At 40.5% G+C, this 15,717-nt stretch overlaps 1 protein-coding gene across 1 annotated transcript in view; it reads left to right on the top strand.

Annotated features, from left to right (window-relative positions):
* The window catches only part of MACROD2 (mono-ADP ribosylhydrolase 2), a 1,333,771-nt gene that overhangs the window by 433,699 nt on the left and 884,355 nt on the right, over nt 1-15,717 (top strand). The window lies entirely within an intron of this gene.

Below are 15,717 nucleotides of genomic sequence, written 5' to 3'. Positions count from 1 at the left end.
GAGGGAAAATTGCTTTTGTAGTGAGCCAGCCACTCCCAGTCCCTATTCAAACCCAAATTGATGGTGTTAAGTTTGCAAATGAATTGTAGCTCTGCAGTTTCTCTTTGAAGTCTTGTTTTTGAAATTTTTTTTTTTTTTAAAGAATGGCTACTTTTAATTCTGTTACTGAGCGTCCAGGGAGATTGAAATGTTCTCCTGCTGGCATTTGTATGCTACCATTCCTGATCTCTGATTTGTGTCCATTTATCCTTTTACGTAGAGACTGTCCGGTTTGGTCAATATACGTAGGGTGACCAGACAGCCCAATATTATCAGGACAGTCCCGATTTTAACCCATTTGTCCCGCGTCCCGAATGCACATCGATCGGGGTGCCTTTTGTCCCGATATCTGGGACGGACCGCTCACCATCACCGCCAAAGTACTGGGGCTGGCGTGGCAGCACTTCCTTGGGCAGCTCCCGGCGGCGCACGCTCCCGCCCACCAGCAGGGGCCGGCAGTGCAGGCAGCCCCTGGGCACAGAGGTGGTGGGTGTCTCCGCGTGGTGCACCAGCTCCCTCCTGCCCAATCAGAGCTGCATGGGTGGGGCTTGCAGGTGCCGGCAGTGAGCAGAGAGCCCTCCGCCCCCCTAGTCAGAGCCATGGAGCTTGCGCTTGTGGCGGGTGCAGCATGTGGAAGGTCTGGAGACCTCCCTCGCTGCTCTGACCGTAGGAGCCAGAGACCTCCCAGCAAGGCTGGTGAGTGCGGCCAGGGAAGGGGGCAGGGTGTGATGGAGTGAGTGTCTGGGAGGTGTATGGGGGGTGCTGGGCTGTGAGGGTGTGGAGGGCCCTGGGCAGTGAGGAAGGTTTGTGTGTTTTGGGGTGCTGGGCAGTGGGGGAGACGTTTGTGTGTCAGGGCACTGGGCAGTGGGGGTCTGTGTGGGACATTGTTTAGTTGTGGTGGTGGGGCTGTGGGGAAGGGCACTGAGAGGGAGGGAGGAGAAACCTATGCTCCTGGCCCCGTGGCTTCTGCTGGGGGCTGGAACTGGGGCCATGAGTCCTTGAGTTCTTGACCCATGGCTTGTGATGCGGGCTGCAGCGGGGACCATATACCCCCCTTGCAGCTTCCTAGGGCTGTGCGCCACCTCTCATGGCTCCGGTCGGGGCTGTGCACCTGTGGCTTCCCTTCTTTCCCCCTCCCCCCCGCTTGCCCAATGTGTCCTGATATTTCACTCTTGCGATCTGGTCACCCTAAATGTACATGGCAGGGGAGCATTGCTGGCACATGATTGGCATATATCAGATTAGTAGATGTGCAGCTGAATGAGCCCCTGATGGTGTGGTTGGGTCCTAGGATGGTGTCGCTAGAGTAGATATGGGGACAGAGAAAGCAACGGGGTTTGTTACAGGGATTGGTTCCTTGGTTAGTGTTTCTGTGGTGTGGTAGTTGCTGGTGTGTATTTGCTTCAGGTTGGGGGGCTGTCTGTAAGCGAGGATTGGCCTGCCTCCCAAGTCCTGTGAGAGTGGGGGATTGTTTTCCAGGATAGGTTGTAGATCGTTGATGATGTGCCGGAGAGGTTTAGCTGGGGGCTGTACATGATGGCCAGTGGTATTCTGTTGTTTTCCTTGTTGGGCCTGTCCTGTAGTAGGAGACTTGTGGGTACCCGTTTCGCTCTGTTAATCTGTTTCCTCACTTCCCCAGGTGGATATTGTAGTTTTAAGAATGCTTGATAGAGATCTTGTAGGTGTTTGTCTCTGTCTGAAGGATTATGGCAAATGTGGCTGTATCTTAGGGCTTGGCTGTAGACAATGGATCTTGTGATTTTTTTTTTTGTCCTGGATGGAAGCTGGAGGCATGTAAGTAAATATAGCGGTCAGTAGGTTTCCAGTATAGGGTGGTGTTTATGTGACCATCACTTATTTGCACTGTAGTGTCCAGGAAGTGGATCTCTTGTGTGGACTTGTCAAGGCTGAGGTTGATGGTGGGGTGGAAATTGTTGAAATCAGGTGGAATTCTTCAAGGGCCTCCTTGTCGTGGGTCCATATGATGAAGATGTCATCAATGTAGCCAAGTAGAGGAGGGACTTCAAAGAGAAACTGCAGAGCCACAATTCATTTGCAAACTTAACACCATCAATTTGGGTTTGAATAGGGACTGGGAGTGGCTGGCTCACTACAAAAGCAATTTTCCCTCTCTTGGGATTGACACCTCCTCATCAGTTATTGGGAGTGGACCATATCCACCCTGACTGAATTGGTCTTGTCAGCACTGGTTCTCCATTTGTAAGGTAACTCCCTTCTCTTCATGTGCTAATATATATTTATGCCTGTATCTGTAATTTTCACTCCATGCATCTGAAGAGGGTGTTTTTTTTACCCACGAAAGCTTATGCCCAAATAAATTTATTAGTCTTTAAGGTGCCACTGGACTCTTCGTTGTTTTTATTTTTTCTCCATTTTTGAGGTTGTAAAAGGGTGAAGTACAAACTTTAGTACAATTCTTGGCAATTTCAAATGAATTACAAGTAAAACTTAATATCCTAGGAGTACTCATTGAAAACCTATTAAAGTCATTCTACTTAGATATATTTTTTATAAAAAAAAATGTTGAGGGGAAACTCAACATGAGAGAGACAGACGGACAATTTTCTGTATTGCTTGTAGCAAATGGCCAATGCTATTTTGGTGGGTCCTGTGCTTTTTCTTGGTGTGGTGGGTCAGTATGCCGTCCCTGCCCCTATTCTTAGGAAGGGACCCAGGTTCAACCCCTACTCTGGTCCCAGTCCCCTCGGCTTCACAGTTTTCTTACCCTCTTTCCCCTGGGCAGGGTTTCTCTCTGTCCTCTGTGCTGTGGGAGTCCCTCTGCCCTGCTTGGGCATGGTCTCCTTTCCCTTGGTACTCTAATCCTCTGGTCAACACCAGAACACCTCCAAACTACAGTCTGCACTCCTTCCCTCCTCCTGTCTGACTGAAGCAGGGGTTTTTATTAGGTCTTGGGCTGGGCCTTAACTGGCTCTAGGTACTCTAATTAACCTGTAGTAACCTCTCCTTAGTCTATAGGAAATAAGGCTCTGACCATTCTGGGGCTTAAATATCTCCCATCTCCTCACTCTCCCTACAACAACACAGCTGAAAACACCTGAGGAACAAAGGCTGAACTGTGAGAAGTGATGGTGCAGGCTAAGATCTTTAGCGTGTGTAAGAAAACCTGGGAAAGCCAAGGCAACTTGTGCCTTAAGAATCTGTCAGCCTGTTTATCACTCAGGGATGCTAGATCCCAGTAAGGACTCAGGCTTACTGAAGAGGAAATTTTGCATTGAGAGAAATTGGAACAGCAAGGAGGAAGAGACCCTGGACAGGAGAACAGGAACTCAGATGGGGACCAGGATCTCAGGAAACCTCGGTGACAGGTCATGGCGCAGTTTATCAGTGGTAAACGGCAGAAACCAACGAACACTCTCATCAGGGACAAACATGGCCACCTACTAACAGAAAAAATCACTCTCCTGTTGCCCTCTGGCCCTGCTGTATTACATGCTGTTCCCGGTATCCGTCAGAGCCTACGTCAGTGGCATCCCCAATTTATTTTCATTTTGTAACCTCACATGGTCTCTTAGCTGCAAGCTTACCTCTGCCTACAAATATCATCAAAATAAGCAGTTCATTGCATTTAGTCTGTTTGTAAGAGTTTCTAAATACACATACAGACGTACACCCTTGGATTTGCTGTAGCATATCTGTATTTGTGGAAAATATCTTTACTGTTATTAGTCTAATGGGATAATCGTAGAACCATATTGTTTTACTTTCTGTTTTGATTTTCATTCCCCCATGCGCTTCCTGTATTATTTAGATTATATTGTTCTTATTGTAGAAAACTAAAACTGCTTTGGATAAATTCAACATTCAGAATTACTTCTAGAAAATTCAGTTAGTAGATCACGGACCCATGGAGTGTTGTAACATCTGCCTTGTTTATTCCTTAGTTACTGTAGGTTACATATTTCATTGTGCCAGTTCTGGCTTGTTTGTTATACATGGAGATCACTTCCTAAATGTCAATAAAATAAAATAAAAAAACCCCATTACAACTGGAATGAACAACTCAGTATTTTCCTCTTTTGTTTTGGCATGGAAGAAAACTTACAAAGCAGCATGCAATAAAATACCAGCCAAGAGTCGCAAACTGTGGGCTATAATTACATATTTTTTCTTGCTGATCAGTAGGAATTTTGTATGTACACTATTACACTTTACGGTTTGACTACAACACCAAAATTACTACAGTGCTCTCTGAAAGAAAATGGTACAATTTAATCTTGTTTACTACCAGAAAATATTAAACTAAATAATAGATAAAATTATTGCACAGAATAACAGTTCTCCAGTTTTTTCTCCTGTCCCTTAATAGTATTAAGGACAAACATGATGTTATTTGACAGAATTACCAGACCTACTGAACTGGTAAGTAAAGTCATCTGACTGGGATGACTTACTTCTCACTCTCAAACTATTAGACTGCAATTTTAAATTCTGATGAGTGTGTTTTTTCCGTCTTAGGAACCACATATGTAATAAAAGCAGGGTCATAGCTAGCACAGGTTTGTAATACCTTTATTAATTATAGTCTTGACTTTCTTTTAAGTTAACAAAATGTGTCAAAGACTTTTTATATAAACCGTATTTACATTTCCCTTGTAGGGCGCGTCTTCTGATGAAAGCTGGGATACTGAGCACCGTTTTGCCAAATTCCCCATATACATTTTCTTCTGCTTTTGAATGTTCATTTTTTCATCTAAATGTAGCAAGAATTGCGTTTGTCATTTAATATTCTTAACTCAATTTTCTTTTCTTTCCTTTTTTGGTCAAGATTGATCATGATACAGCAAAACAATACTTAGGCCTTATGATAAGATTTCCTTGATGTTGCTGCCACTTCCTTGCTGCTCCCCCTGCCGCACACACAGTGAAAAGCCTGCCACTTTTTCTTATTTGTCAAGGATAATATTGAGATCAACTTACATTTCCCTCTTTATGAATAGATATGCATTAGAAGTTCCCAGGTTAGTGTCATATTTTTTCTAGTTTCCCCTTAAAGGAAACATCACTGCCAGAGGCAATATATCAAGAACTTAGTGCAGGAAATGGGGCATGAGAATTCCTTCGTCCCATTTTATTCTTTACCTCTGATTTAGTTTCTTATATAATAGGGGTCTGGTGATATTTCTGTAATGCTCTGAGATTCTGTGATGAAAGTGAAATTATTATTAGTGATTTCTCTAAACAATAAATTTCCTTTTCCTCTCTCTGTGCAAATTGTATTTAGTTTTCGGAGAGTCATTTTTTGTGTGCTGTTTGAAAACACAATGGCTACAAGACTATTGGTGAACAATGATTCTGTCTAAACCTTGGTCTTTTAAACTGTTCTTTGCATTTCATTTGTCTTGGTGTCATGGCCCACAGGTCTTGAACCTAGGCCTGCATGATTCATGAGAGCAGCCATGCTGTAACCCTCCACCTGGCTTACCGGGGACCCATAAATCCGAGCCCCACTGTGAGTCTCCACCCCTGAGGTCTAATTAGCAGAGTTCCAGATTGTCCCTCCTTAAGCCAGCAGTGTGAACAGAATTGTCTAAACAGGGCTCCACCCTGTTCTGGTCTGCATCTGATTTATGGTTCCTGACCTTCAGTTTGGCTCCTGCCTCTGACCCTCTAGTATCCTGACCTGGCTTCACTCTTGACTCCTGTCTCATGGCTGCAGACTCTGGCTCCAACTCCTAGCTCAGCTGCCCATAGCCCAGCCTTGACACTTGGATGGGTTTCACAAATACTTATGTCGTACTAATATGTGATGACTTCTCAGTGTAGGGACAAAATTACTGAGATTTTTACTCATAATTGAGTCACGTGTTTGTAAAAACATCTTGTATGTAAGAACCTTGTTTAGTCATAATTTCATAGTAAAATCTTATTAATCTTTCTTCTCCAAATGTTCATTACCTTATGTACATTGTAATATGTGCAATCAGGTTCATCTTCTTGCTAGTCAATCTTTATCTGATGAATAGCATCAGTGTGTCTAGCTCAACAGCACACGGAACTCAGGAGTTCTTTCTACAAGTACAAACTGAGAAGCAGTGTTAGCCAAGTTATTCTTTTTTCAGTGGTTCATAGGAAACACAAGTGAAAACAGTCCAAGAAATAAACAAACCAACCACCACTTTAAAATACCTCTCAATATCCCTGTAGTCTGTTCAACCTTAGTGAAAGCAAGAGCATCTCTTGATGGTGGAGCTTAATCTCTCTTTTTATAATCCTATGGCTCTCAGCATCAGGTGTTCTTACAGTCCCTTCAAATGCCTTATGTGCCATGGTGGCTAACTAAGCTAACCCGTTTCTCCAACATACAGCCTAAATAAGAAATCCAATGAGAGACAAAGCTGGCCAAGTGATGCATGCACTCAAGACTTTCCACACTTGATGATCATTACAACTCTCATCTAGGAAGGAAGCCGCTCACCCTGAAAAAGATCCAGTTGGTACAAAGCACAAAACCATTTGCTTAGTAACATATGTCACCATGAACACATCATTCCACTGCTTTCTTTAGTGGCTCCCCACTGAATTCAGAGTCCAGTTCAAGTTGCTCTCCTTGGGATGGATCCCAGCTACATAAGAAATTGCATCTCCGAGCATGACCATGACCTAGCATGATAGCTGTGTTCCCTCAGAAACATGAAATAATTGGCCAATAGGGGGAGACTTGTGTGTATGAGGACAGAATTTTCCCAGGACTGGGGGCATCCTGGTACAGGCTTTCAGAACTAAATGCATAAATCATTTCTGCAACTCTACCTTCTCCCACTAATTTCTTCACTCTCCTCTCCCCAACAGACCCACTCTTACAAACATAAAACCAACATTCAAAATATGAATAGTCAAGCTACTTCTCCTGCAGGAAGAGACAGACCAGGGAGAGATTATTCATTTAAAAATACTTGGGACACACTCAAATACTATGACACCTGAAACCACAACTCAGAGATATTCCTCTCCACCAGATCTGCACCCCACTCTCCTTAGCTCTTTCATTTTTTTTTCCAGGAGGGGGAGTTGTTCAGTTAAATGCAAATATCCCCCCATATCACTTCAGTTGTCTCCAAATTGTCCAGTTGGGCTCTCCTTGTTTTCTCCCAGGATTTCATAGCATGGCTCTTTAGCCTGCTTCCTCATCTTCTGTCTTTGGAGAGATGGGTAGTGTGACTAATCTGTTTCCCTGCTGCCCAAACCCTAGGATATCTTCAGAGGAGTGAGTAACCGCATTGTCCCATTTCACCTTCAGAAGGCTCTAATGGATCCTGTTTCTGCAATGGCTGCTTTCATTCTTCAGGTGCCTGAAACAACCCCATATTGCATCCCTGTAATTAAAATCCCCATTCTTTAGTGACTTGCTGTGTAGAGGCATTATACTTAATCATCTATACTGAAGATTTATGGCCTCAAACCTGCAAAGACTTGTGTGTGAGTAGTTGTAATTTACTTCATGCAATCAACCATGTCTCTGTGAAGATAGTGAATCTCTTTCCCTTTGACTTCAGTGGGGAAAGAGTTGATTTTTGACACTGTATTTAGGTGTCAATATGCATTTCCAATTATCCTGGAATGAAATTGTCACAGCCTGTCAGACTGTAGGGAGAAAACACCAGTTGTTGAGGCTCCATTTTGCAGAATCGCTGTACAATTATTTCTCAATCTATTCTTTGTGAATCCTCGAACTGTGACTGACAACCATTAGCCAATCACAGTGAATAAATCTGTATAATCACTGTGATTACTGCTTAATAACTGTACTATGAACACGCAAATTTCTACTCTGGCTACTATAATCCATTTTCCATGATTGGCCCATGCACTCAAAATTTTCAAAATGTTTTGCTAGTAACAGAGATGGCCACTACAATCTCTCACCCCTTCACCTGAAGTAGTAAAACTTCAAAGGCTGCAGGAAAGAGAGGGGAAAAATACCAAAATGTAAATGAAAATGGTGCTATCAAACAGTGAGTAGGGAAAGTATTTAAAACAAAATGAAACAAAACACCCACCCCACCTTTTGTTTCCTGCTGACATTCTCATTACTCCTTGCAGGTGAGCAATTCTCCTGTCAAACTAACTGCAATATATTTGTGTTCACACTGGTGTTGTGGTCAGAAGACCAGGCTGACAGTGGGGGGACAGAGATGTGTATGCTTCTATACATCTGAAAGATGTTCATATTCTGCATTTGTGCAGCATCAGAACCTAGGGGAAGACCTGTCTGCCTGCCCCCTCTCCTCAGTTCATTCTTTTAACACTGCCTGTCTGGGGGGTTTGCAATTTTTTCATCTTTTGTTTAGAATTTGAATATTTAATTTAACATGTCTGTAGATGAAGTTAATGGTGGTTCTTGTTCACTTGGAAATATATGATAGGTTAATGAGCTGCAAAGACCATTTAATTCATTCATCCTACCATATGATTAATGCCTCAGTAAAGAGGAAGTGTCCTCTATTACTTATTTAAATATTAGGGATGTGACAGCAAATGAGGTTTTGTTTGAATGTTACATTTTTGCCAATAGATAGATAGGGTCTGGAATTTGTACATGAAGATAAATAGACGTGCTCCTTCTGAGAGTGCTCCTCTGAAACGCTTTCCAAAGGAAAGGCACTATTGAAATAGAATGTACTACTGAATCTAAATTGTACTATCTAAATTGAATGGGGATGGAGGGATACTCGTGGTAGAATGAAGAATGCAGCATTTCCACCGTAATGTGCAAATCCCAGACACCCTCTGCCTAAATAACAATTTACTTTAAAACAAAACTACATTTACTGCCACAGATTTTTAAATGCATGCTGAAAATTATCTAATGGTTTTCCTCATTAAAATCGGTAGGACAGATATTCTATCCATCACAGTTCATTAAACTCCCTGCCTTTTTACAGGAACATTAGGTACTTACGTATGATTCATTCCAAAGTTAAATTTTGGCATGGTGGGGCAAGAGGGAATCCATTGTCTTTGATTCCAGGTTACATGTTGTGATATGTTTCCTTTAGTGCTGTTAGTTTTTCAAAACAGGAGTCTTTTTACAATGCTGAGAATTCTGACAGGAATCAGTCTCCAGAAAAACATAAACAGCATTGCAACAGTGAAACAAAGTTGAGACTTTTGGTCCTCATGTCTTGTTTTTCTTGTTGTGATGGATGCAATATTTTTAAGGTCTTGACTGCCCCATATTCTCATTTGTAAGAGAAAATGAAATGTCAGGTGTCTGGACAGTTAAAGGAAGAATGTGGTTCCTGCACACATGTCTTAATGTCAGGTTCTTGGATGGGGAAGAACATTGAAAGATTCAACTGGACTGTTTCCTAGTTGTTTTTTACTGCCAAAAGTGTGACATTCATATCAGTTTACAAGACCCATGTTTCACTGAGCCCTTATGGTGTTTGAATGGGCTGATGAAAGTGTGAATTCAGTTGACATTATAACTCTGTCTACATATTGGATGTGCAGCATTGGGACTGAAAAACAATGCACCCTAAGGGGCAGATGAAACAAATGCTTTTTGTGTGGAACACTTTGCTTTTCAGTCAAAGAAGTTAGCATATTGATCTCTAGCATTGCATGACAGTTCATCCATTTTTGCATGTATTCTAAATTTCCCCATATCCTTGATATGGCAGAACATTTTCCTAATATAACAAAAACTCATCAGTCAAAATGTGAAAGGAGAGGGATCTATTTTCCTTAGTGTGCACATAGTAATGTTAATTACCAACATGCACTAAGGGTAGAATAGCCCTCTGAGGCTAGGGCTACACTGCAGAGCTTACAGCAGTGCAGTTGTGCAGATGCGCTAAGCCAATGAGAGAGAGCTCTCCCATCAACTTAATTACTCCAGCCCCCGCAACTGGCAGTAGCTGTGTCAGTGGGAGAAGCTCTCCTGCCAACACAGTGCTGTCCACACCGGTGCTTAGGTCGGTGTAACTTCTTCACGCCTCTGAGTGACATAACTTATACTAATGTGAGCTGTAGTGTATATATAGCCTCTGTTAACAAATTCACCAGTAATGCTCTGAGTGTACTTTACCTGTGTTTTCTTCCTGATTTACATTACCACCATTTGGTAACGTTGGACCAGTTAGCAGCTTTTATGCATGGACATCGGCTATAGCTTTGTTGACCTAAAAGTTCCTACTATTGTATTTTGTACTCTTCTTAAGAAGTTCCAGTTGTTATCTGAGGAAAGGAGATGATCACTTGATGATAGATAATGGCATCTCCAAAATAATGGATAGAAGGATAAATCATTCTGGGACACCAGTCTCCCACATTATTAAATGTGTATGTATAAAAATGAACACACTTGCTATTGTTATCAGTAGGCTTGTTTGTTGTAATTCATATTATAGTAATTTATTATGTCTGTTCTGAAGCATGAGCCATCAGATAGAGAAGGGAATGGGTAGTCAGGAGACCCTGGGTTCTAATCCCAGCTCCAGTTAAGCTTTCTGTGTGACCTTGGGCAAGTCACATTTTCAAACACAGGCACTTAAAATCCACAATCCTAAAAACTGGCCTGAGTTTCAGAGGTGCTAACTACTCACTGCTCTTGTTGGCTTGACTCCACTGAACCAGCACCTCTTAATAATAATTATTAATAATAAGAAGAATTATAATAAAAAAGAGCATGGATTTAGGTACACCAACACTGGAAAATCCTTCTGTCTTCCATTCAGCGAAGTACCTTGCTGAATTGGGGTAACTATACCTCAGTTTCTCAGTCTGTAAAATGAAGATATTACTTCACAGAATAGTTGAAAGGTTTAAGTAGTTCATGTCTGTACAGCTTTTTGAGATCCCTGGATGGTAAATACTATGTAAGTACAAAATGTTTAGTAGTAATTATGTTGGAGGCCCGTCAAATGGATGCAGTGATTAAAAATCTTCAATTCATTAAAGTGCTTAATGGTGCTTTTATTATCCTCTAGTCACATCTTGACTGGCATCTTTGCTCTGACACCACTTATCTTTTAGGGATTCCACCATCACTCCACATAGCAGCAAGTGGTAGGGCACTTGTTTCTCCTTGACATCTATCTCAGTCAAGCTCTCCCAGTTTTACCCCAAACTTATTTTTCCCTTCCCCTCATGCACTCCCCCTGTATTTGCTTTCCTGGCTGTTATGTTAGAGGATAATCTTATTGTCGTATTTTTATGAGTGAAAATATGTTTAATATGTTGGGCCCTTCTGTTGAAATCAGTGGAAGTTTTGCCATTGACTGAACTGCAAACTGGGTTGGGCTCATTCTGAACTATTGTATAATGTCCCAAGCAGCTTAGACTAAAAAGAGAAATAAAATTAATAATATAATTAATATACTATCACAATATTTTCTTATTTCTAAATACTATAGAGACTTTATATTAACTGTAATTTACAAAAATAAAACCCATATTAACCATACCATTTATCTTTAAATAATTTGTTGTCCAATTTAATAAACTTGCCCACTAGGTGAGTTATACCTTTAGCAAGATACAATTAATCTTGAGGTACAGTGGACTCCACTTAAGGTGGCCTAAGATATGGTATGTTTAGGCAATCTAGTAGCTTGCCCAAGCAAAAGTCAGCTTCTTGAACCAAGTCCACTTCCTGCACTTATTCTTCAGCTATATAGAAAGTTGTTGTTTCTGGGCTTTTCCCCCATGTGGGTTGTATCCTCTTTCTCTGCCTGTCATCTCCCTGTGCTGTCTGTGTTCCCTAAATTGCTGACTTGTCCTGCTTGGTGTGCTCTGATGAGTCTTGTTTTCTTCATTCATTAAGTATTGCTCCTGCTTCTGACTTGACTCAGTGAAATCCCTTACAGCACTGGTAAACAGCTCTCTTTGGTGCCCAGTTGTCACTATCCAGGCACAGCAAAGTGACAGTGGCATTGTGTTAACATCTCATATGAAGGTTCTTTTAATATAAGATTATGGGCACAGTTCTCATCTCAGTTACCACCCGTGTAACATCATGGAGTTCAGTGGAGTTGTGTGAAGGAGGAAAATTGCATCCTATATGTTAAAATCTAACCTGTTTTGGACAGTCTCAGTTTTAATTGTGGTTTTGGTCCTTTCATTTTTATCTTTTTTTTTCATCTTCTGAATCATTCTGGGCTGGTCAATGGAAAATAAAATAACCAGTGTTAGGAAATAACAATGTTTGTGTAATAGTCAGCTTCTGTTGTTCACTCTGATGCTGATGAACTTCCCAGACATGCTTTGCAGTTTGTCTAACTGGGATCATTTCTTTTTCAGTTTCCATATGGCCCCTTTCCTGTAAGGAGTTCTGTAGTGAACACTAGTTCTGATTGCACTACAAGTATGTTATAAACTTGCCAATACAACTCCCTACTGCCCCTCCTTCTGACTACATCTGATATGATCATTAAAGCAACCATTTATATTAATTTATATTCAGTCCTGACATTCATGGGGGGAAAACAGTAGGGCATGACAGACACAACACCTGCAAGTAACTTTTCTAATTACATCTTGTGAACTTCCTGATGAAGACACAAGTAAATCTGGGAAAGAAACTGAAAAGCAGGAGTTGGGGGGGAAAGCTTTTAAAAATATATTATATATCATATCACTGATTATGTTGTTTATACAGTGAGTTCTAGCTCATCCACACTCAATATACAAGGTCAGAAAAGAAGTTTGAGTCCTTCCCCTGAGTTCTGTATTGTTTTGCTGTTGTGTTTGATTACCTTACCATTTTTTATTACCATCTGCATTGTGAAGCTCGATCTGCTGAGGGTTTTTTTTTTAAACAGCATCCCATGGCACCTTTAATTCTGCATTTTCTGTGGTTTTGCTTCATTTGCAGCTTTGAGATTTTCTGTAAATACATTTATCCTACATTCTACATCAGTAACTTGTCTAGTGTTTGCTGTATAATTTAACCACTTACTTCCAAAGAGCAGATAAAGTTTTAGCATACAGTTACTGTAAAAAGAATTTGAGTGAAGTGTTAACTTCGTAATGTTCTTTACTGTGTACTATAAAAGGACACTGATGACAGCATTTTATAGGTGTTCTTTAAACATAATTGTTTTTAATACACTTTCAGAAGCCTGAAAACAAAGTTCCATTACAAAATGATTTTGCCTTTATGGCTTCTCTTAAGCAGTGATTTTCAATCAATAATAAAATAAACAATTTACTTCCTTGTTGTGCACTCCATACCATTGATCATGTTAGCACTGAGAAGAGGTTTTTCTTAGTTAACTACTTCTCCAGGAATGTTAAGAAAAAAAAATACGGTCTCTTGTGGATCCTAAATTATAGAGGTTGTGATGGGATTCCTAATATTTTTAAATGACAAATAGATACTTTTTCAAAAATACTTGTTTTTATTGTGCTTTATATGTTCAAAGTTTTGTATAGACATTAACTATTTAAAGTTTAGAGTCAAATCTGAGTTCATGACATGAAAATGAGTTCATGGGTAGAGAGGAAGGAGACATGTTTAGGTCATATCAACAATCATGCTGATAACCAAAACTTCGCCTACAAACTACTTATTCCAACTCAGAGATGGGACAGTCCTGTGAAGTCTGCCTGGAAATACAGATTGGGTGGACTGAAACATTTAGTAATTTTTTGACAACTTTGGCAAATTATTTCTTTTGAAACAAGTAAACAAAAAACAAAGTGTAAGTAGATGTCTTTGTACCAGAAAGCACGTCCAACATGCAGCTTACATTTCTGAGAGGTTCCACCCTTTTGACTCTTGTATGATTTCTTGTCGCACACAGCTGATGATTTGATCTGTAGGACTTTCTTCATCCGTATGATAATTTGGAGATTATGGGTCGGGATTATAATACCTCGCTCTTATTTAGCACTTTTCATCCATAGATTGCCAAGTGCTTTACAAAGGCAGTCAGTATCATTATGTGCACTGTTTCCTTAAATCTGTAGCAGGAAGCCAACTGGAGGTGCCTAAGGAAAGTTCTATGCAGAAGCTCGCCAGTGAAGCACAGAAAGAGACAGAATACCTTTAGGAATAACACTGTTCTCCTTATTCTAATGAAGCTTTTGTTCAGTGTTAGAAGAAAGTGACTCTTTGTGATTATTTATCTTTGTCACATGATACAAATTAGATCAGATTTAATCCTAATTATCTGTATTTTTACAATTAGTTGTATACAAGGATTCTAGAAGAGAAACAGTGGTGAATGGTTAATATTTTCCAAACGAGTGAAACAAATCTGTTCCAGGAATACAGATCAGCTATAGATCAAACTGATCATACAGCTGAAGTGTCTTAAACCAATATGTTGAAGAGTCTTCGTCTTTTTATAAAAAAGTAATATGGCAGTATGCCAATAATATCATGTAAATTTCTTCCTCCATTACTATACAATAACAGTATATCTTGGGCCATCTTTTTTTTCCCCTCCTGACTTGTCACCATTATTTATAAATTTTTGTTAAGTTATGCTAACAATACTTACTTCACTCTAGCTTACATTGCCAGTCAGCACACTCCTGGAGAAAATGAAATATCTCATATAAATCTTCGCTGCATGCCCTGTACATGATTTTTGAATTAAAATAGCTAAGACGTGTTTTAACAGCAGCTGAAGTATCACATTCAAATTTACCGAGCCACTCCTGTCTTTGCCAGATATTTTATATTATGCAGTGTGTTCTCATTTTGGCAGTACGCTTCATTGCATATATTTTTGCAATGAGAATTATCACACATTATTTTTAAACTTACAGAATATTATCTTACTAAAGATATACCGACATCTAATTGTAAATGATGATTTGCATTATTCACATTTTCTACTGAGCATGATGATTTTTAATGCAGCAGTAGTAACTGTTCAAATAATTCTTTATGGTGTTATATGTAAAAAGGAAGCTCACCTAGAAATTATATAAAATTTGCAGATTCCATTTATCCCAATGATGGTTATCCAGAGAGAGAGCAAGTGTAAGTGAGAATGATTTTGTAATCTAGTGGTGAGGGCACCCTGCTGGGAGGTTGGAGACCCTGGAGTCCAATCCCCCTGTTTCAACCACTTTTCTATTATTTTTCCACAGTGAAACAGCTTCAGTAGGAGTGAATGAGGGAATCTCACATCAGTATATCCCATAGGTCAATGGTTAGAACACTCTCCTGACAGGTATCTCACCCCTGTTCACATCTGTGCATTCCCTCTGGCAGAGAGGGGGGAATTGAACCAAGGTGTCTCACATCCCAGACAAGAGATCTAACCACTGGGCTAAAAGTGATAAGGTGGGCATACACTCCACTTCCTCCTCCAACTGGATTCTGAATGGGACCAAATCTGATAGGTGACCTCTGAGCATGCCTAACTGGATCAGGTCCTGCTCATGCCTTAGGCAGGCAAATGCTTATCTTCCCTGGTTCGTGAATCACTGTTGGTTTTAGGTGAGAGAGAGGCATCCAGATGCCCAGAGAGATGCAGCAGCGTGCACACCCAGAGGCTGAAACATAGGCACCTAGGGAACTTTTACTTTGGAAACGTAGGTGCCAAGTGAATTTAGGGGCCTTTGTGAATCAGGGCATAATACTGGAAAGGATTAATAATTCAGAATAGTATTTTATCTTGATAGTTGATGACGCTTTAATGTTGTAAAAATTTTTTTTTTTTTTTTACAAAAAAT

This window comes from Eretmochelys imbricata, chromosome 3 (genome assembly GCF_965152235.1).
Source record: "Eretmochelys imbricata isolate rEreImb1 chromosome 3, rEreImb1.hap1, whole genome shotgun sequence".
Classification (NCBI taxonomy): Eukaryota; Metazoa; Chordata; order Testudines; family Cheloniidae; genus Eretmochelys; species Eretmochelys imbricata.
This window is presented reverse-complemented; position numbering and strand designations above follow the sequence as displayed.